A 22,981-nucleotide genomic window follows, 5' to 3' on the forward strand; every position below is an offset into this window, starting at 1 on the left:
CTTTCACCTGTCCCATTTCTTCATCTGGATTTATTAATTTACTTCATTCATATATTGCCTTTCTCCACAATGGGGACCTAGAGTAGCTTGCCTCCAATTACAACAACCCTTAGGAGTAGGTTTGGCTGGATGTGACTCTATCTAAGTTTAGATGTCATATTTTTCTGTAAACCTGGGCTGATTTTCTGGAATCAAGAGAAGGGTGAGTGGGTGCCATGTTGTGGCAGCCCGCTCTGTACAGCTCTGGCCATAGCTGGAGGTTCCCTTTAAATGTCAAGCTTCCCACCCTGTATTTTTTAATGAATTTTTATTGGGTTTTTACAAGAACAGGGAGGGATTGCAGCAAGAGATCAAACTTTAGCAGGTTCACCACAAGGCGGACATACATCAGTCCCAGTATATAAAAAAAAATCACTGAGTATATAGTTAATGCCCCATAGACCTTCACATTTCCCTTTTGTTTCCATAAACATTTATTTAGTTGTTTCACTTTTTAAATCTACTTATCCTACTCCTTATATCATTTCTAAAACTGTTTTCTTTTGTATATATTATATATGGATCATTATAAGGGCAGAAAGTGAAAAAAACAGATACTGTAAATATCCATCAAAGAAAAGTCTACATCTATATAAGAAAGAAATATTTGTGTGCTAGTTTTGCTCTTTTTTGCCTCTGTTCTGACCACACCCTCCAGATTTATGTGCTTAGGTTTTCATGATGGTGGAGATAGGGAGGCCTGATCAATACTTAATTCAAAAAAGGAAAAATCCAGCCAGAGCTATTTACTTAGATTTTCATATTATTAAGGCTAATATATCTAGATTAGTTATACAGGTTATACAGAGTTTCACATTTTAAAGATAAAAAGAAAGGAGAAATAGGTTGTATATATTTTAAGCCAATCATTCTAGAAGCAAAGAGTAAGAATAATAGAGCAGAAACTCACGAATCAAGCAGTGGTATAACATTAACTCCTAATCAGTCATTAAAATCCATTATGTCACCAAGTTTTTTGAGTGTGAACACTCTTTTCTCTCATTCTCCACAGCAGTTCATTTAGTTCATCCCCTAAATGTCAAGCTCCCAACCCCATATTAATGCCTGGTTTCTCTCTCATTTAGGAGCACATCTGTCGGAGCCAACAAATGAAACAAAACAACATTCTGCAACAGATAAAGAAGAGACTTATCCAGATGTGAATGAGAACGTTGCATACTGTGATATCCTAAGGAATGAGCAGGGGAAAGGGGGGAGTAATTCCAGTCAGTTAAAGGGTGGTGAGTCTCATGAAGCTCCATCAATTACAGAAATATGCAAAGGACACAACCAGAATAACAGCCCTGCACGTGAAGGAAATTTTCCTGAAAATTCATATATCAATATGAATTCCCATCAAAGAAACCAAACCAGGGAGAAAAAATATAAACACCTGGAGTGTGGAAAAGGCTTCATTGAGAGTGGAAGTCTTACAGTCCATCAAAGAATTCACACAGGGGAGAAACCATATAAATGCCTGGAATGTGGAAAAAGCTTCAGTCGGAGTGACCACATTTTTTCCCACCAAAGAATTCACATGGGGGAGAAACCATATAAATGCCTGGAGTGTGAAAAAAGTTTTACTGACAAGGGAAAACTTACTGTCCATCAACGAATTCACTCAGGAGAGAAACCATATAAATGCTTGGAGTGTGGGAAAAGCTTCAGTCGGAGTCACCGTCTTTCTTCCCACCAAAGAATTCACAAAGGGGGGAAACCATATAAATGCCTGGAGTGTGGAAAAAGCTTCAGTCAAAGTGACGACCTTTCTTCCCACCAAAGAATTCACACAGGGGAGAAACCATATAAATGCCTGGAGTGTGGTAAAAGCTTTAGTCAAAGTGGAAGTCTTACTATCCATCAACGAATTCACTCAGGAGAGAAACCATATAAATGCCTGGAGTGTGGGAAAAGCTTCAGTCGGAGTGACCACCTTTCTTCGCACCAAAGAATTCACACAGGGGAGAAACCATATAAATGCCTGGAGTGTGGAAAAAGCTTCAGTCACAGTTGCAGCCTTACCTCCCACCGAAGAATTCACAGAGGGGAGAAACCATATAACTGCCTAGAGTGTGGGAAAAGCTTCAGTGAGTGGAGAAGTCTTACTGTCCATCAAAGGATTCACACAGGGGAGAAAACATATAAATGCCAGGAGTGTGAAAAAAGCTTCAGTCGGAATGACAGCCTTTCTTCCCACCAAAAAACTCACACAGGGGAGAAACCATATAAATGCCTGGAGTGTGGTAAAAGCTTTAGTCAAAGTGGAAGTCTTACTATCCATCAACGAATTCACTCAGGAGAGAAACCATATAAATGCCTGGAGTGTGGTAAAAGCTTCAGTCGGAGTGACCACCTTTCTTCGCACCAAAGAATTCACACAGGGGAGAAACCATATAAATGCCTGGAGTGTGGAAAAAGCTTCAGTCACAGTTGCAGCCTTACCTCCCACCGAAGAATTCACAGAGGGGAGAAACCATATAAATGCCTGGAGTGTGGAAAAAGCTTCAGTCACAGTTGCAGCCTTACCTCCCACCGAAGAATTCACAGAGGGGAGAAACCATATAACTGCCTAGAGTGTGGGAAAAGCTTCAGTGCGTGGAGAAGTCTTACTGTCCATCAAAGGATTCACACAGGGGAGAAAACATATAAATGCCAGGAGTGTGAAAAACGCTTCAGTCGGAATGACAGCCTTACTTCCCACCAAAAAACTCACACTGGGGAGAAACCATATAAATGCCTGGAGTGTGATAAAAGCTTCAGATGGAGTGGCAAACTTACGTCCCACCAAAACATTCACACAGGGGAGAAACCATATAAATGCCTCGAGTGTGGAAAAAGCTTCAGTCGGAATGACAGCCTTACAGTCCATCAAAGAATTCACACAGGGGAGAAGCCGTATAAATGCCTGGAGTGTGGGAAAAGCTTCAGTCGGAGTCACCACCTTTTGTCCCATCAAAGAATTCACACAGGGGAGAAACCATATAAATGTCTAGAGTGTGGGGAAAGCTTCAGTGAGTGGAGAAGTCTTACTGTCCATTACAGAATTCACACAGGAGAAAACGTATAAATGCCTGGAGTGTGGAAAATGCTTCAGTCGGAGTCACCACCTTTCTTCCCACCAGAGAATTCACACAGGGGAGAAACCATATGTACAGTAACTTCACTGGTGTGAGGCAGAAAACACTTGGCATCTCTCTAAGTTGGTGCCGTCTTGACCCTGCTTTAGAAATGCTCTACTTTTAAAGCACAGGAACAGTATGATTTTCTGTCCTATCCAGACATTAGAGTGCTCCAATGAGTCAAACCCTTTCTAGATACTGAGCAGGCGTTATAGTTATGAGCAAGAACCCTGTTCCTGGTGCTGAAGGGGAGACTCCTTTCTACCCACTTCCTTGGCCCACTGTAATTCCAAGATCTCTTGAGTCTAAGCAGCAGTTACTACTGGTTTTTCCCATTTCAGTCCAAGGACTAAAAGTGCTTCACAAACATTACTTCTTCACAAAGAGGATTCACTGGCTAACCCTCCCTGGTCAACAGCCAGACTCCAACTTCCTTTCACTCATCAGTCTGCTCCAAAGGTCACCCCCTTCAACATTCCATCCCCAACTACCATTTCAGTCTCGCCACATGAGGGGGGGCATGCCAATCACAAATTTACTGTTTGGCAATCTCAACATTTGAAGCTGAATCCGTCACACCATATAAATGCCTTGCGTGTGGAAAAATCTTCAGTGAAAGTGGAAGTCTTAATTCCCACCACAGAATTCACACGGGAGAAACCATATAAATGCCTGGAGAGTGGGAAAAGCTTTAGTTGGAATGACAGCCTTACTTCCCATCACAGAAATCACACAGAGGAGACACCATACTAATGCCTAGGGTGTGGGCAAAGTTTCAAGCAGAGTTTGCACCTTTGTTGTCATAAAGAAATTCATACAGAAGAGAAAAATGTAAAAATGCCTGAGGGTGAAAAAAGCTTTCATCTTAGTGGACATTTGCATTACCATCAAAGAATTCGTTCAAGGCAAAATCATATAAATGCCAACACTGTGTGGAAAGTTTCAGTCTCAGTTCAAAGAATACATTGGCACCTTTGGATAAGGAAACTTAAAAGGGGAGTAGTTTCACCACCCATTCCAAAGTGCCCTCCCTCATGCTTTAAACCAGAAAGCCGAAAAGTGAGGAGACAGAGGCCCGCTCCAGTATGACAAACTGTCCTCTGTGGATGTAGAGCCTGGAGCTGCAGCAACTGTATCCTTCTCAAAGTTCAGGACTACATCTGGCACTGGAACTGGCCACCTCCCACCCCTGGACCACCAGGGCTTTGGCATTGTTTCTTAAATCTTCACACTTTCATATCTCTATAATGTAGCTTTGTAATGTAGCTTTGCAACAATGCTGCAGAAGGTCTTCTGAATTCCTAGAGGTGAGAATTCAGAGCATTTGTAGTTACTGGTATAACAATATACCAATAAGAAAATGCTTGTGGCCAGAGCCAACAAAAAAACCCATGTGAAAATAAATATGGTTGAGGCATTCTGTATTAGGAGGAATTTATAACTTCAAGAGCAGACATATGCGGAGTATGTTCTAATTGTCTAGCTGACTAGTTAATGTGGAATGGATCTACAGAGAGGCAAGTTCAAGGGAAGGAGCTGCCCTCCTCCATGCAGATTCAAGTACATCTAAGACAAGTCTGAAGTTTGACCAAGGTTGCTCCTCCAGGAGGTCATTCACAGGCTGGTTGTGTTGTTGGTTGGAGGGGATGGGGATCTCTCCCCTCTTGCCAGGAGCCCCTGATGGCTAGATGATGAGCTGAAGGCCAAGGTCCCATTGGCTCTTGCCTTTTAGCTCATGCCTCTGGCCTAAATGGCATGTTAAAAACAAAGATTTTATCCCATCTGCTAAGATGGGCTAAAATTCAATTATCGCTGTTGGGAGGAATAGCTACAATTAAAATGAATGTCTTACCTAGAATGTTATTTCTATTTCACACAATTCCTGTATTGACAACAGATGCCATTTAATCAATGGCAGAAGGATATATCGAGATTTATATGGCAGAGCAAAAAGCCAAGTGTTAAATTAAAGGTTCTACAGGACACAAAAGAAAGAGGAGGTTTGGGCCTCCCAGATTTGAGATTATATTTTGCGGCTAACTCGTTTGGATGAAGGAATGGATATTGTTAAAAAATAGAAGATTACTGGACCTGGAAGGGCATGATCTAAAATTGGGGTGGCATGGGTATCTATGGTATGATAACGTTAAAGCCAATGCAGAGTTTAATAATGTGGACAACAGGGCTGAAATTTACATTAAGCTCCAGTATTAAAGAAATTTTATACAAAATGATGTATCATTGGTATATGATTCCTGAAAAATTGGCTAGAATGTATAAGGGGGCATCAAATGTATGTTGGAAATGTGCTCAACGAGAAGGGACATTTTTTCATATTTGGTGGACGTGTAAGAAAGCAAAGAGGTTTTGGTTGCAGATACAATAATCTGTTCACAAGATTTTGAAGATTAAACTTCAGCTGAAACCAGAGACTTTTCGTTGGGAAAAATGGACAGCCAGTTGGAAAAAAGTTTGAGAACACTGTTCTTATACTTGATTACAGCAGCAAGAGTACTTTATGCACAAACGTGGAAAACAACAACATTGGCTACAGTGGAGGAATGGTTGACAAAAGTTTTGGAGTTTGCATTAATGGCAAAACTTACTGCATTAATTGGAGAAAGGACATTAGTTAATTTCTTGACTGAATGGAAACCATTAATAGACTTTTTGCATGAAGTGGATAACAAGGATTTGATGACATCTGGATTTATGGATTAAGAAACAGGAACAACAGAACAAAGAGGACTTTTGTGACTTTTGCTTAAGGTTTTATAGCATTAAGGTTAAGTATTTCTCTTTAAGTCTCTGTAAGGGTTATAGGTTATAAGATTACTAACTGCATGCTTGTATTTCTGTGTCAAATACCGGTCTTACTAACCATTGGACTTGTATCTTCTAAATTCTAAAATAAACCTGTGATATTGGTTCAGATCTTCTCCGTACAGAGGAGTTTGTCTACATCACTAGGAGAGACCAGAAATAGGGGAAGTCAGTTTAGTTGAGGGTTGCATTCACCCACACCAAGCCTTGGTAAGTGACTCTCCAGAACACACGAACTGAGGGGCTGCTGAAGGGGCTCCGAGGGGCCCCTTCACAAACTGAGGAGCTCCTCCCCAAAATTCTACCTACATAGAGGAACTCAGCAAACAAGTGGTCTACCTTGCAGGGCTGATAACTTGATTAACACCCGGTATGGATGGAGACTTTATTTCCTCAGTTTCTGTGTTTAAGATTAGCCCGAGGAAATTGGGGGCAGAAATCTGTCCTGAAGTACAAAGGTCTCTTCCCTACAAAGTGTGTGTGTGTGTTTTAAAGAAAACCTGTTTCCAGCCATCTCCACACACACAAACACACACACACTCCCAGCCTGAATGAAGAAAAAGACTTTTTGCATTAGAAACTGGGAAGCAGGACTAATGAAATCCAGCCCCACCAGTCTGGAAGACAAAGGCTTCTCTACCTGTATTGTCTGGCATATGGTGTGCAATCCCTGATCATTAATATAAGCTGGGTGCTATGCTCTGTGACAGTTTTGGATCTCGTGTTCAAATCTTCCCTTGTTCCCAAAATTATGGCTCCAGGAATGACTCAGTCAGTTCAGTTAACTGCTGGTATTCTGAAAGGACTTTCTACTCTGAAGTCTTAGCTAGTTTTACTCGTTGCCTCAACCAGACAGTTTGCTAAAAGGTTTTCTAGTATGTGTGTTTAAGCACAATTACTTGTATGTTTATGGTTGATTGTGATAATTCTTTGATAAGGTTAATAAGAGTTTAGCAGTAAGTTCACAGTTTTAGTTGTACACATGGTTTTGTTCTAAACATGCTGTACACATCCTAACAAGTTGTACACATGCTGTTCCTAACAAAAGTAAAGGCCACCTCTCCCTCACCCCGGGAAGCACCCCCTTCCCTTTGATTCTTTCCCTGCAAAACAGGTCATCCCAGATTGTACTTAGAAAAGTTAGCCCTTTTGGCTAACTGTGACTCTAAGGGACAAGCTACAAGTGACGAATGACACAGGTTGGACACTTGTCAGCTTCCCTCAAGTTTTGATGGGAAATGTAGGCATCCTGGTCTTGCAGCTTGGCTCTCTGACTGCTGCCCAATGGACTTTTCATCTCTCACTTGTCCAACATTCTGCCAAGCTGCCTACATTTCCCATCAAAACTTGAGGGAAGCTGACAAGTGTCCAACCTGTGTCAGGCGTCACTTGTAGTTTGGCCATCAGAGGCCATGGAGCTAAGAAATCCCAATGAGCCTGAATACAGCAGCTTCTCCCCTCCACAAGCATATCTGTGCTCAGCGATAACCCTGAAAGCAACGCTGCGCAGGAGCCATGTTTTCTGGTCACCTCCAGGACTTCTCAGGCTTCTGCTGTCTGAAGTTGCAGGAGTGAAAGAGGCTTTGCTTCAATCAAACTGAATTCCAAACAAAAGCTCTCTCAAACACGGTATAATTTCCAATATATTCAGTGTATAAAGTGCTCTGTGCTGTACAACATTCAACATCAACATCCAAAGGATTACAACGTATTAAAGATAGCAACAGTGTTTCATTGAACTAATTAACCATGTAATTTTCAACCAAGTCCAGTAATGCATACAAAATCCAGTCCTTGTGAACTTCACTTGGCTTCAATAAGCCTTCCTTACTGCACCAGCCCCTTGTTGTCCATTACCTGAGGGCTGCTGCATGAAACGAGAGGAGCTTCCTGGCAGGAGAGAAAGGCTTCAGATCAGACTGAGACGTTAAGATCAGGCTGCAGGAATGGAAAAGCTGGCCCACAGGCAGGAAGGGGGCCACGGGGGTCCCCTGGGGGCCTGGATGCTCACTTGACAACAGTCCTATTCTTGGGCTTCCTCGGGGTCATCATCACAATTCAGGCCATGTGTAAAGATCAGAGTTTGCTGGGCGATAATTTTCCAGCACCATCAAGGAATCTGCTTCGCAATGCAGAGCTAATTAGGACCAGAGCATCAGCCATCTCCTGGCCTTTGTTAAGTCAAGCAAGCCAATCAGGTCTTTGTCCAACCAGGTTGACCTGGTCACCTGTTAGGTAAATTACTCATCCTGTCCATAGCTGGAATTCCCTCTGCCTTCCACGCCCCTAACATTCAAACCTTCCAATCAGTTTCAAAGTTTCTAGCCTGGAACCAATCCCGTCACAGTACAGAGGCTGTCTTCCCCTCAATGCAACCAGAGGTGAAGAAAAGCCACTTCCCAGACCCTAAACTTTTGTGGCTGGTTCCTGGGTCCTGCCTGCTATGCCAGCCCCACACTTGGCTTACTTTGGCTGAAATCATTTTGTCTCCTCTGGGCTTCCCAAGGATTGCAACAGACTTCCAGCACCCTGGATCCTTTTTTCTTCCTCTGATTTCTACGCAGACGAGGAAAGGTATATCTTCACTCCCCGTCTTTAATCTTCCCTTATTTTCCAATTCACGCTGCATCACACAGAGAGGTGGCATTTTGCTTCTCCCTGCTAGTTGGAAAGACGAGACGCTCACTTCTCTCCTCTTCCCCATTCCCCGCCCCCCCCCCCCATATTTACACTTGAAGCTCAGAGGTAACTGATGCGGCAATTGGTCCTGGAATAGTTTTGGTTGATGTTTCCTGGTATTATTTGGAAATGTGCTTTGTTTTATTATTTGCTATACGGATAATTGCCTTCCCCCCTTTCCCACTAATATGGCTGATCCCCATGCAATGAACTGCCTATTCCTCCTTAAACCATTAAAGTCTGTTTCTGTTCTCCTTTCCCCGCTGAGTCACCCTCCTCAGAGCCACCTCAGTAGGCAGAGATCCCTGCTCCCTTTAACTGCACAGATAAGAAAGCTAATTCCCCAGGACAGTCTGAATAGGCAAGTTCACATGTTTGCAGGGCTGTGGGAACAAACCCACCCCTGGGGAATGGGGGTGGTGTCAAGCCCTGTTTCAATAAATGTATAAAAATAGGGAACAAAGACACGGAAGTCTAATACTATTTATATTAAAGTAAATACAGGAGCAGTAAAGGAAATCGAATGTAGACTAAGTAATACATGGAAAGATAAAATGTATTATTCATTTCCTATATACACCCCCTTTCTCTCCAATGGGCACCCAGGGTGGCTTATGTAATCTGCTCCATTTTATCCTCAGAACAACCTTGTGAGGTAGGTTCGGTTCAGTGCATCTGACTGGCCCAAGGTGACTCACCCCTGTTCGCTGAGGGGGTAATTGCTCTAGGATTGAGACTGTTGTGAGTCAGTAAATGTTTCTGTTGCTTGTTTGAGGTGATTTTCTTTTGAACTCCTTTGAGGAAGGAGCATGGCAGTGTACACAAAGGCCTAAGCTAAGGTTGCCAACTCCAGGAAGGGAAATGCCTAGAGATTGGGTGGCAGAGCCTGGGGGGAGGGCCGAATTTGGGGAGGGGAGTGAGGCAGCTCTGCTGGGATGGGAAGCCAGAGAGTCTGCCCTCAGAAGGGGCCACGTTTCTTCCAAAGAAACTGGTCTCTGTAGTCCGGAGACCTTTCATAATTCTGGGAGAACTCCTTGTTCCTCCTGGAGGTTGGCCACCCTACCTAAAGCGATCCGTAGACTGCTGGGGTGCCCAGTTTGGGGATGGCTACATGGGCCAGCCTCAGGTTTTGGGTGGGCAACTCGTGCATCTGATGTTAGTCTTTGGAGTTGCCCTTGAAGTCCTGGTGCAACTGAATAACTAATAACTAATAATTTATAATAATACATAAACAGAAATAAATAATAATAACTGGCTCCCCCCTCCCCTTCAAATACAGTGCTATAGAACAGGAAGGGGGTCCAGTTCCACCCCATAGAAAAAATATGGGCAAACTCCTCAACTTCATTCGCAAGGAATAATTGGGGTGGTGGTTCTTACCCCCTGCCTCTCACTGTTGACTTTGCCTTCTCCCTGCTGTTGTCCCTGATGTAGAAATAGATTTTTGTCTTACCGTTTCAAGCCCTTCTTTTTGGAGTCCGGGAACTGCCCTCAGGATGACTTTGATAGAAATGTGACAGGCAGGTTCTCCCTTATCCCACCTGACCCCCCCCCCCAAGGAGGAAGTGGCACGCAGCCCTCTCTCCGGTCCCTCCTGCTCACCCAGGGGGCCTGCAGAGGAGAAGCCGGGCTTTGCCCTTGTCCCTAAATCGATTCAGGCCTTGCACCCAAACAAGCCACAAGAGGAGCTGCAGAGGTGCTGCTAGAAAGGAACACAAACCTTCAAAGGAGATTTTAAATCTCTTTCATTTTTCACCCCCAGGGAGTGTAATGATGGCAAGAACAGTTCTGGCTTATCTGTCACCAGGAGCCCTTTCTCTCCATGCTGCTGATTTCCCCTTCAGGGAATTCTCAGGGATCAGAGAGAATCACATCACACTTGGAGAGTGGAATGACCTTGCATCAGAGCAAAAGGGATCAGAAGTTTCCTCTCTTTGTTTTCCATCTCCCCAGATCTTTTGGCTGGGGGAGATGCTTCCGAAGGGTTAAAGCAAGGAGATAGGCGGTCCTAGAGAGTCCAATTGGAGAGGGGGCCAAGGAAAGTCAGTTCCTGTCTGCCTCCCCCCACCTCCGCTGCTGAGGCTGCTTCTGCCTCTCCCTGGGCTTTGGGGGGCAAAGATAGGGGGAGGGGGCTGCAACACCCAAGCAGAGACAAAGGGGGGAGCTGATCACTTAGGAGCACTTAGGAGCCTCCGTGAATCCCAGCTCCCTTTCAATACCGTCTTCTTCTCAGTTCCCACCCTGTGCATCTCCCCCCTCCCCTTACCAGTGAGACCTTCCTAGCTACTCTTTGCAGAGCCGAATAAGGTCTGTGCAGTGCAGCTGAATGCAGGATCCGAATTGGGAACCTTTGGAGGCTGGATGGGGAACAAGTGGCTTCACACAAAGGGGCACGTTTAGAAGGAGAGGCCGGGAAGGAAGGAGAAAAGGAGTCTGAACTTGGGGGGGGGGGGGCGGGTTGCAAGGTGGTTGCTAAACGAAAGGGAAACAGAAATTTGCCTGAAGCAAAGAAGGTTTCCCGGCATTTTTCCTTCTGTCTCTCCCTCCCAGGCAGCAGCAAACGGGAAGGTCCCGGTGCCTCCTCCGCCATCTCCTCTGTGTGGTCAAGGGGGAAAAGAGTCCCCATGCATCCAGCTGAGGTAAGGTGGGAAGTGGGTAGTGGCTGGCCGAGATGCTTCCTCTTCGGCCACGAGGCTCAGGGGATCGGGCCCCTTGCCCACTGCTCTGGCACTGCGAGATCTCAAAGCTGCCCACTAGGAAGGTGGGAAAATGGTCACCCCTGTGCAGGGAAGCCCAAGCAGGGTGGATCAAACAATACTTTGATTAGGACCAAGTGGAGGATTACCCTGTGGAGAGTAGGGTTACCAACCTCCAGGTGGAGCCCAGGGTTTTCCCAGCATTGCACCTGATCTCCAGGGTGAACCACATGGCATCTCATCCCCGGAAATCCCCTTCCCCTCCCCTGGGATTGTCCCCCAAATCTCCAGGAATTTCCCCAGCCAGAATTGGCAACCCTACTGGAGAGCAGGATATTGCATTGCTCCGAGTGTTTCATGGCCTGGATGGTGAAAAGGACAACACAAGGTGTGTGTTTGTGTGTGGGGGGGGGGCTCGTTGTCCTTCCGAGGGTGGCTGACAGAAGCGCAGTCTGCAGTACTTGACAGTCTGAAGAGGGGGTGCAAGGAGGCTCTTCACCAAGGGCTTTGGGGGTGAGCTTAGACCTATTGAAAATGATCTGGGGTTCAGCCACCATTTGTCACGGAGAGAGAAGGAAATAAAAATATGTTTGTCTCCTTCAAAGAAGTTGCTGATTTGGTTTGACGTCTAAAAGCTAGTTTTATCTATTTCATCAATCTTGTATATTTGTTTGTTTGTTTAGTTGGGAGTTTTTTTCTTATACAATACTGTGTTGGGATTTTTGTGGATGATCTTTCTCCCAAGAATTGGAACTGACATGTTGCCCGTCTTACAAGAGATCTAAAGTGGGTGGAGAAGCAAAACAAACTTCCTTCAAAGGGTGTCCAGGTCCTGGCACCTTCCCGGCAGGAGACGGGGACCTGGCACTGACATCGTGCCAGCAGCAACTCTTTGGCGACTTTGCTATGACATCACTCCCGGAAGTGACATCATCGTGCCAGCCACCGGAGCGCAGGGAAATTACATTCCTGCCCCTTGGGAGCACACCTGCTGTGCTTGGTGCCTGCCCAAGGTGGGCGACCTCTGGGGGGCTTGCCACCTATCACTGATCGTTGGCAGGTCGGTGGGAATGGGTACAAACTTCCTGAAGTTCGCCGGCTATTGGCAGACACCTGGGAACCCTAATCCTTCAGTAAATCGAGTACTCTTTTATGAATCTTCATACAGCAACTTTTGGAGTTGTTTTTAAAGGTTATTTCAGGGTCTTTTATTTGGGTTTGGCCTAACCTGGATAGCCCAAGTAAGCCTGATCTTGTCAGATCTCAGAAGCTAAGCAGGGTCGGCCTTGGTTATTAACTGGATGGGAGACCTCCAATGAAGACCAGGGTTGCAGAGGCAGGCAATGGCAAGCCACCTCTGTCAGTCTCTTGCCATCAAAACCCCACCGGAGTTCACCATAAGTCAGCTCTGACCTGAGGGCACTCTCCATCACAACGTGGGTCTAAAAAGCAGCAAAAGATATTTATGTTGAAAAAGGAAATGTGTATTTACATGTGCTGAGACGTTTTTGATATTTTTAGCATATAATTTACGGGGAGGTTCAATCATACTTGTGAGTTTTGCTGAGATTTTGCTGACTTGTTATACATGAAGAAATGTTTTTATCTGGCTCAGCTGGAAGGAGGAGGTCTTTTTAAATTGCCACTCAGGACAGGGTCAGTCTAAGTATTTCTCCAAGGCCCTGTTTCCACGAAAAGCGTACTCATTCTTGTTGTCTAAGAGTGATCCATTTATAAGGACTCATTTTTAGGCTTAAAATCTCTCAAAAATGTGGAGCGGGGGAGTGGGTGCCAAAATTAGCAGAAACACAGCAGAAATTAACGGCGTAACATTTTAAGATACTCATTTTGAGGAATCTCTGTGCCCATAATATTCTGGATTCAAGTAGATCCATCAGTGCAGGAGTCCCCACTTTTTGAGCCTGAAATGCTCTTCTGGAATTCTGCCCCAGGGTGGTCGGCAAGATTTCAAAATGGCTGCCATAGGAAGAGGGGCCAACTACAAAATGGCTGCCATAAAAAGTGGGGGCAGCCACAAAAAGTCAGGGAGTGTGGCTAGTCATAAATTTTCAACATTTCAAAAAAAAAACCTCCGCTTAACAGGATGCTTTTTAAAATGAACAATATAATTGAACACACCCAAGAGCTTACCTTCAGACATGCAGTGAAGATTTTTGTGCTGCCAAAGCAACTTTTTAAAAATTAGCACAGCCAATCAGATCTCCAGTTGCTAAGCAGATGCCTCTGCCAAATCCCGCTCTCCAAGAACACTTGGCAGACACCAGGAAAGTTATTGGTGAGTGCCCTTGCAGTATCGAATTTGGTGATGTGGATCTACTCAGTAGATTTCATTGTGACGTTTTCATGCGCGCTCAACCTTGTGGGCTCCTATATGCTGAACAACATCAACAAACCCCTCCCCCATTTCTTCCCCTGCTTCTAAAATCTACATTATGTTATGTTATTTATTATTTTCTCTTTATACCCTGCATTCCACCCCGCAAAGGGGACCCAAAGCAGCTTAGATCCTCCTCCTCTCCTCCCTTTTGTCCTCACAACAACCCTGTGAGGTAGGTTAGGCTGAGAGTGTGGCTGGCCCAAGGTCACCCAGCCAGCTTCCGTGGCAGTGCAGGAAATGTTGGGTTTTATACTCCGGATGCTCAGGAGTTCAGCTCAGGTGCCCATCCAAGGAGCCTGCAGGGAAGAGAGCTCCTCCCCCTCCCTTTTCCTATTCCAGGGGACAGAGAGGTAATAAATAAAGTAATTTGTAGGCTAATAAAGGTGAGGCATGAAGGCCAGAGGAGGCATCTTTGCCTAGTTCCTGCTTTCTCCAAATACAGCAGAGCGGGAAAGAGGAACCAGAAACAAGACGCTGGATTTAAGGAGTGTGTGTGTGGGGGTCATTCTTTTGGAATGTTACCAATGGCAACCGGGAAGGCCTTCGGAAGCAGCCATTCGAGAGAGTCATTCTTGGGAGAGGCTGCCATACATTGGCCCTTGATCTAGGGATTAATGATGTGTTGATACTGATAGGATTGTTTTGTAGTCGAAATTCAACTGAGCTCTTCCTCTGTCTGCTCTAAAACACATTCTTATTTCTAAAATTCTCTGCGCTGATGAAAAGTCTCCTGCCTTGGCTTGAGCCTCCCAGACTGTAAAAGAGAAGTGGGGAGAGTCTGCTTAGTTGGGGAAATATCTCCACCCTAGAGGCCTGTGGGGGGCAGCATGAGAAAGGGGGCTGCCTGAGTGGGCTAAAGGCTGGAGATGGAGGGGAACCACTCCTTGAGGCCTGGCAAATCAGGACCAGGACTAGCGAAGTAAATCCGTCATTCTCTGGAGGGAAAACGAGGGCCTGCAGGTTCCTTTTATCACAGTGTTAATATCCACACTGGGATATTTTTCCTCATGGACCAGCTTTCCAGTGCTGTAAAGAAATGTTTTCTCCTCCTTCCAGAGTCCAGTGGCCTTTGAAGAGGTGGCTGTGCATTTCTCCCAGGGGGAGTGGAGCCTGCTGCACCCAGCCCAGAGAGCTCTCTACAAGGAGGTCATGCTGGAGAATTTTGGGAACGTGGCCTCTCTAGGTGAGGATCCTTTTCTCCTTCGCTATCTCCTTCATTCTGAGAGGTAGGGTTGCCTGGTCCCCTAGTCCCCTGACTGGAGATGGGGGGCCGCGTTCCTACGCTTTTCTTTTTTCATGTCCTCACTATGCGTGTCCTCTCGGTTTTCATGATGACATCACTTCTAGGAAATGACATCAACGCATGGGTTACAGGCCACCTTGGGATCTCTCCCCAGGGGGCTGAATTGGGCCCAATATTTACTAATATGCTTATACACGAGTGGGCAACCTGCAATGATTTTCAGGAGATATCTCATTTCCCCCTCCCCCTCCCCCACCATGTCCTCTTTCTCTTTCTTGCCCCCATAAGCCTCCTTTTCCTACTTCCTTCTTTTCCTTCCTTCCCTCCTTCCCACCCACCTCTGTCTGCCCCATCTTCACCTTTCGTTCTCCCTCCCAGCCGCCTGTCTCCTGTGGCCCAGTTCTGTGATGCTGGTTGAACCAGGCCCAGTTGCATGGTGGGGAACATACAATAACTTACTGAGGTTACTTCACTTTTCCCCTTCTCCACATTGTTTCCTCTTCCCTTCCTCTTGGTAGCCTCCGTCTGCTCACCTTTCCCTGCACCCTTTTCTCCTTCAAACACACTAAACTCCTTACCTTTCACCTGCCCCATTTCTTCACCGGGATTTGTTAATTGACTTCATTCATATATTGCCTCTCTCCACGATGGGGACCTAGAGCAGCTTGCCTCCAATTACAACAACCCTTAGGAGTGGGTTTGGCTAGATGTGACTGTATCTAAGGTTTTTTTGTTTAGATTTCATATTTTTCTGTAAACCTGGGCTGATTTTCAGGAAACAAGAGAAGTGCGAGTGGGTGCCATGTTGTGCCACCTTGTTCTTTGCAACTCTGGCCATGGCTGGCCCTAAACCATAATGGGGGTGGTGGTTGGGGGGCCTTCATGAGCCTCAGAAAAGAGCGTCCCTCATGGATCCGTTTGGGGGGCCTTCAAGAGCCTCAGAAAAGATGCCTTGACTAAGAAGTGGCAGCGTTCCCAACGGAATCAGCCCCTGCCTCTCCAAATGGCATTTGGTTGCACCTGGATTCTCTGGCTTCAGGTGGCCCTGGGATGCAGTGAAGTTCTAAAGCATTGTTCCTGGTTTGTGTGTGTGTAGGAGAGGGGGTGTCTTAGCATAGCAACTCCACTGGCTTCCCTTTCATTTATTACTTCCCAGCTGAGCAAGCAGGGAGTGCATATCTACGAATTCCACACAGATTAGCTTTGCTCCCACTGCGGTACAAGGAGGCTTCCAACTGCTGAATATTTATATCGTTGTGTTTCCTCCTGAAAAAGGTGCTGCAGTGGGCGAGCCTGACCTCATATCCTGGCTGGAGGAAGAGGAGGAGCTGTTTCTCCACGACTCTAATGAAGAGGAGCGATTGGCAGGTAAGTGGGATTCTCTGATGTCTGGGAGTCCTGGATTGGGGAGCGCAAAAAAGGCAATGGTACAGTTGGAAACCCCTTGAATTTCACACTTTTGGGGGATGATCTGCAACAGTATTAAAAAATACTACTGATAAAATGTCACCTTCTTAACAATTGGAACCCACTATGTGAAAAATATTTTTTTTAAAAAAACCTAAAAATGGAGCATGAACGAGTGAATTTTTACGGATGATGAAGTCTAGGTATCCCGTATTGAAGCACACTGCAAGACATAGATGCTTACTCCCTCACTGATCCTTTAAAATATCCTTAAATATAATCATAAGTGGAGCCTTAAATATCATACGTCAGTCAATGGAATGTCCTCCTAAATAATTAAAAGATGAAATAACAACAAGATTCGATTTATATACTGCCCTTCAGGACAATTTAACACCCACTTGGAGCAGTTTACAAAGTATGTCGTTATTATCCCCCTCCAAAACAAAACAGAGAGACCCAAGGGTCAAGGAGATCCTAAATAAGGGAGTACAATACAGTACCCTCTTACGTAAGAATAAAGATACTGATTAATTTACAAAAATTGTAAAAAATTGTAAATTAATCAATATCTTTATTCTTATATCCATTGGCTGATTACATTTTGGTCATAATTAGTTAGGCCCATTCTCAAATTAGCAATGTTTATCATTTCAAAGGAACACATTCTTCTTCGCTGGGCACCTCGACGTCAATAAAGTTCCTTCTCAGAGGATATGTAACATTCTCCAAGGACACATCAAGTGCCTGTTTATCAATTCCCAGTCCTTTGCAATCATTAAACAAACAAACAACCATTGTAAATCTAGCCATATGCTTATGTAGGAGTGAACTCTTTTTTTCAAGGCTGCTTTGATTCCTTGATGCTTGGTGCCCCGGTGTCATGATAAAGTGTTTGAAGGCGGATATCAAAGTTCCGTTGATATCAAAGTTAGCTGGCTCGCTATGTTCAGCCCAGTCACCCGAGTGGAATCTGTAATCTTTATGGCCAGGCCGTTAAAAACCCCGTTGCATTCCACTGGCTTGCTAGTTGTTTCACTTCCCCACGTCTCCCCTGCACCAGAGCATATGATTCCTCTATTTCTGAAATCCTTAGGCTAGCTATATATTATTTCTACATCAGAATTATATTTCTGAATCAATCTCTAAAAGTCGCTTCTACAAATCATCTATCTTAGAAGTTGGCTATAAGAAGCAAAACTATAACATTTGCATGAATTATTTCTATATAAGGTATAACAATATGATTCGATCAATCATTCCTATCTGTCCAATGTCCTCAGAACTTTTCATAGTCCATCTTCATCCATATCCTACACAGCCAAGCATTGTCCACTCTGGCCGGCAGATTCTCTCAGGCAAGGCTGTTTCCCAACCCTGTCACAGCTGAGATTTCTAAACTAGAGACACTAGAGATTGAACTCTGGGACCTTACACATACAAAGCATGTGCTTAACTTATTGTTTTTTTGGTAAAGTATTTATTATCCATAGTCTGCCTTTCTCACTAAGAGCTGAGTCTTGGTGTAAGTTATTGCAGTTAACAGAATGAGTCCTCGAATAAGAAATGGAATCAGACTCAAATTACAGCAGTCTGAAACAAAGCGTTAAGAGACATGACCGAAAGCAACTCATGACTGCACTCATGTGAACACAGTTCTTGTCTTTCAAACCCCCAGCAGAGAGCAGTGATGAATATAATTTTACCCTCTTGGTAAGCTCTTTCTGCTGTGGATGAAACTGGAGCTGAACAGGTGGCAGTTCATCTCTGAAAAGACAAGGGGACCACAGGTCCCAGAAGACCACACTAACAATATAGAATTTTATTCTTCAAAGTGCTAGTGCAAAGTGAATTTTTCCCCCAATAACTTATAATCTACCTATATTCCATCCTGTCTCCCGTGGGGATTTCTTTGCCATCCTCCAATGACGGCTTTTGCCTACAGAAGAAGAAACAACAGATTTCATTTTGGACATTACATTATATGAATTCAGTACTCTTGTTGCCTGTCATCATTTAGGAATTGGAACTGTTATATTGGACTATTGAGCATTGGGCCAGATCAATATTTGATTCAAAAAAGAAAAAATCCAGCCAGGGTTATTTACTTAGATTTTCATATTATTAAGGCTAATATATATATATAAGGGGTGTGGTGAAAGATATTCCTCTGTTTTTGACATTAACTCCTAATCAGTCATTAAAATCCATTATGTCACCGAGTTTTTTTGAGTGTGAACACTCTTTTCTCTCATTCTCCACAGCAGTTCATTTAGTTCATCCCCTAAATGTCAAGCTCCCAACCCCATATTAATGCCTGGTTTCTCTCTTATTTAGGAGCACATCTGTCGGAGCCAACAAATGAAACAAAAGAACATTCTGCAACAGATAAAGAAGAGACTTATCCAGATGTGAATGAGAACGTTGCATACTGTGATATCCTAAGGAATGAGCAGGGGAAAGGGGGGAGTAACTCCAGTCAGTTAAAGGGTGGTGAGTCTCATGAAGCTCCATCAATTACAGAAATATGCAAAGGAGACAACCAGAATAACAGCCCTGCACGTGAAGAAAATTTTCCTGAAAATTCATATATCAATATGAATTCCCATCAAAGAAACCAAACCAGGGAGAAAAAATATAAACACCTGGAGTGTGGAAAAGTCTTCATTGAGAGTGGAAGTCTTACAGTCCATCAAAGAATTCACACAGGGGAGAAACCATATAAATGCCTGGAATGTGGAAAAAGTTTCAGTCAGAGTCACCACCTTTCATCCCATCAAAGAATTCACACAGGGGAGAAACCATATAAATGCCTGGAGTGTGAAAAAAGTTTTACTGACAAGGGAAAACTTACTGTCCATCAACGAATTCACTCAGGAGAGAAACCATATAAATGCTTGGAGTGTGGAAAAAGCTTCAGGGACAGTGGAAGACTTACTGTCCATCAAAGAATTCACACAGGGGAGAAACCGTATAAATGCCTGGAGTGTGAAAAAAGTTTCAGACGGAATTGCAAACTTACTTCCCACCAAAGAATTCACACAGGGGAGAAACCATATACATGCCTGGAGTGTGGGAAACAATTCAGATGGAGTGGCAACCTTACTTCCCACCGAAGAATTCACACAGGGGAGAAACCATATAAAAATCTAGAGTGTGGGAGAAGTTTCAGTGAGTGGAGAAGTCTTACTGTCCACCAAAGGATTCACACAGGAGAGAAACCGTATAAATGCCTGGAGTGTGAAAAAAGCTTCAGTCAGAGTTCCAAACTTACTTCCCACCAAAGAATTCACACAGGGGAAAAACCATATAAATGCCTGGAGTGTGGAAAAGGCTTCAGTGAGAATGGAAGACTTACTGTCCATCAAAGAATTCACACAGGGGAGAAACCATTTAAATGCCTGGAGTGTGGGGAAAAATTCAGATGGAGTGGCAACCTTACTTACCACCGAAGAATTCACACAGGGGAGAAACCATATAAATGCCTGGAGTGTGGAAAAGTCTTCAGTGACAGTGGAAGTCTTACTATCCATCAAAGAACTCACACAGGGGAGAAACCATATAAATGCCTGGTGTGTGGAAAAGACTTTACTGGCAGGGGAAGTCTTACTGTCCATCAACGAATTCACACAGGGGAGAAACCATATAAATGTCTGGAGTGTGAAAAAAGCTTCAGTCAGAGTTCCAAACTTTCTTCTCACAGAAGAATTCACACAGGGGAGAAACCATTTAAATGCCTGAAGTGTGGGAAAGGCTTTAGTGGCAGTGGAAATCTTACTGTCCACCAAAGAATTCACACAGGGGAAAAACCATATAAATGCCTGGAGTGTGGAAAACGCTTCAGTGACAGTGGAAGTCTTACTATCCATCAAAGAACTCACACAGGGGAGAAACCATATAAATGCCTGGTGTGTGAAAAAGACTTTACTGGCAGGGGAAGTCTTACTATCCATCAACGAATTCACACAGGGGAGAAACCATATAAATGCCTGGAGTGTGGAAAACGCTTCAGTGATAGTGGAAGTCTTACTATCCACCAAAGAATTCACACAGGGGAAAAACCATATAAATGCCTGGAGTGTGGAAAACGCTTCAGTGACAGTGGAAGTCTTACTATCCATCAACGAATTCACACAGGGGAGAAACCATATAAATGTCTGGAGTGTGAAAAAAGCTTCAGTCAGAATTCCAAACTTACTTCCCACTGACGAATTCACACAGGGGAGAAACCATATAAATGCCTGGAGTGCGGAAAAGGCTTCACTGAGAGTGGAAGTCTTACTGTCCATCAAAGAATTCACACAGGGGAGAAACCATATAAATGCCTGGTGTGTGAAAAAGGCTTTACTATCAGGGGAAGTCTTACTCTCCATGAACAAATTCACACAGGGAAGAAACCGTATAAATGCCTGGAGTGTGGAAAATGCTTCAGTCAGAGTCACTACCTTTCTTCCCACCAAAGAATTCTCACAGGGGAGAAACCATAAGTACAGTAACTTCACTCATTTGGGGCACAAACATTTTAAAGCCCTATCAAGTAACCAGCCTGATTGCCCCCACAGTTGGAAGAAAGAGACAGACACAGTAGTTGGAACTAAGGGCCACTTTATTAAACATAACATCAACACTAAACTGCGGCAAGGCAAACTGGCAGTAAAGGTTAAGCCACGGGGTCACACCTGGACCTCCACCTTGACCTGCCTGGGCGAGCCCCGCTGCCCCGGGCTTGAGCCATTCCAAGAATGGCCTGAGCCCAGCCGGCCAGGCAAAGGGTCCCCCCCCATCAAGCTCCTACAGCCTCAGCCATACAGCATGAGGGAAGGACTTACACCTGGGGTTCCCTGGAGGCAGTCTGAACAGGTGGTGGCAGCCATGAAGCATACCCTCCTTCCTGACAGACCCCTTTCCCCACTGATGGGGAATTGCCAAAGGGGTGCTCACCGGCCTGCTCCCTACTCCCCAACTTTCTCCTGCCAGTGACGCCTACTAGACACCACCCTACAAATGCCTCAATCCAGGCATCAGTACAAGGTAGGTAAAAAACCCAACCCCATCCAGCCAATTAGGGGAATGGGAAAAAATTTCTACCTGGCTCAGAAACTGCAGCTGGCTAATCCTACACTGAAACAGGGCGAGGCGGGTGGGCCGATCGCACAGAGATACTGAAGCCACAGGCCGGAGACGCCTCCTAGGGTTTTCGTCTCCACCCCCAGCTAAGAGCCCAGATAGCCGAGAAATCAGTCTGTCCCCTCCTCCATACGAGGGGGCAAACTTTGGCCCCCAGCCTAAGCTGCAGGGCAGCTGCTGGGAAAGGGCTGTATTCTTGGCGAATCTCAGGCTGAGGCAAATCTGCCTAGGAGAATTCTGGGGAACGGAGAAACTCAAAGCCAAGCAGTTCCCAGAGAAACAGGCCTGGAGACGTTTTGTAGAATGTAGATGTCCGTCCCCTGCCGTCAATCTCAGACTAAGGGCTCTGAGGGGTGGCATAACTCGGCTGCAGAGAGCCCTGTTCATGTGTCTTAACAAGGACCTGGTTGGTTTTAGTCACCCTGTTCTGCAGGCCGATGTGAGATAAAAATGGACTTTCTAAACTAGTTCTTTGCTATTGGGCCAGCTGTCGGACATAGTTGCTGGTCTTAACTGTTGCTTTGTGGGATAAGAGTGGAAAACATGGTGTTCAGTTCTGTTTGGACTTTGCAGCTTGACTTTACAAGGTGACATCTGTTTTATCAGGCAGGAGATACTTCTAAGTAAATTAGGGATTATTCTCAAATAGTCCTTGCTGTTTTATTTATTGTATCTTTGCACACATTCTATATATGTAACCTTTTTGTACAATTTTTAATAAATATATTAACCTTGTGTGGTGATACTGAATTTTGGGCTCCAATGTGAATTCAGCATCTTGGGCTATTGTCCCAGTTCGCATTGACCTGCTTTAGAGGAACTCAGCAAGCAAGTGGTCTACCTTGCAGGGCTGACAGCTTGATTAACACCCGGTATGGATGGAGACTTTATTTCCTCAGTTTCTGAGTTTAAGATTAGTCATAGGAAATTGGGGGGAAGAAATCTGCCCTGGAGTGCAAAGGTTTCTTCCCTACAAAGTGTGTGTGTGTGTGTATTTTTGTAAAGAAAACCTGTTTCCAGCCATCTCCATACACACACTGCCAGCCTGAATGTACTTTTAAAGAAAAAGGCTTTTTGCATTAGAAACTGTGAAGAAGGACTAATGAATTCAAGCCCTACCACTTTGGAAAGGCATCACTCCCTGTATTGTCTGGCACATGGTGTGCAATCCCTGATAATTAATATAAGCTGGGTGCTATGCTCTGTGACAGCTTGGGACCCCCAGTTCAAGTCTTCCCTTGTTCCCAAAATTATTGCCCCAGGAATGACTCAGTCTCATACCTTCAGGGCCAAGCTACAAGTGACGAATGACACTTGAACGGCAAGTGGACTGAGTGGAGCGCAAGTGGAAGGCAAGTGAACAGGGAAAAATACACTTGCCGTTCAAGTGTCATTCATCACTTGTAGCTTGGCCCTCAGTTAACTGCTGGCATTCTGAAAGGACTTTCTG

At 44.7% G+C, this 22,981-nt stretch overlaps 1 pseudogene; it reads left to right on the top strand.

Moving 5' to 3' along the window:
* The first annotated feature begins 1,384 nt into the window (after window positions 1–1,384).
* On the top strand, window positions 1,385–20,891 carry LOC129327908 (zinc finger protein 721-like; annotated as a pseudogene).
* Window positions 20,892–22,981: the final 2,090 nt, after the last annotated feature.

This window comes from Eublepharis macularius, chromosome 4 (genome assembly GCF_028583425.1).
Source record: "Eublepharis macularius isolate TG4126 chromosome 4, MPM_Emac_v1.0, whole genome shotgun sequence".
NCBI classification, from domain to species: domain Eukaryota; kingdom Metazoa; phylum Chordata; class Lepidosauria; order Squamata; family Eublepharidae; genus Eublepharis; species Eublepharis macularius.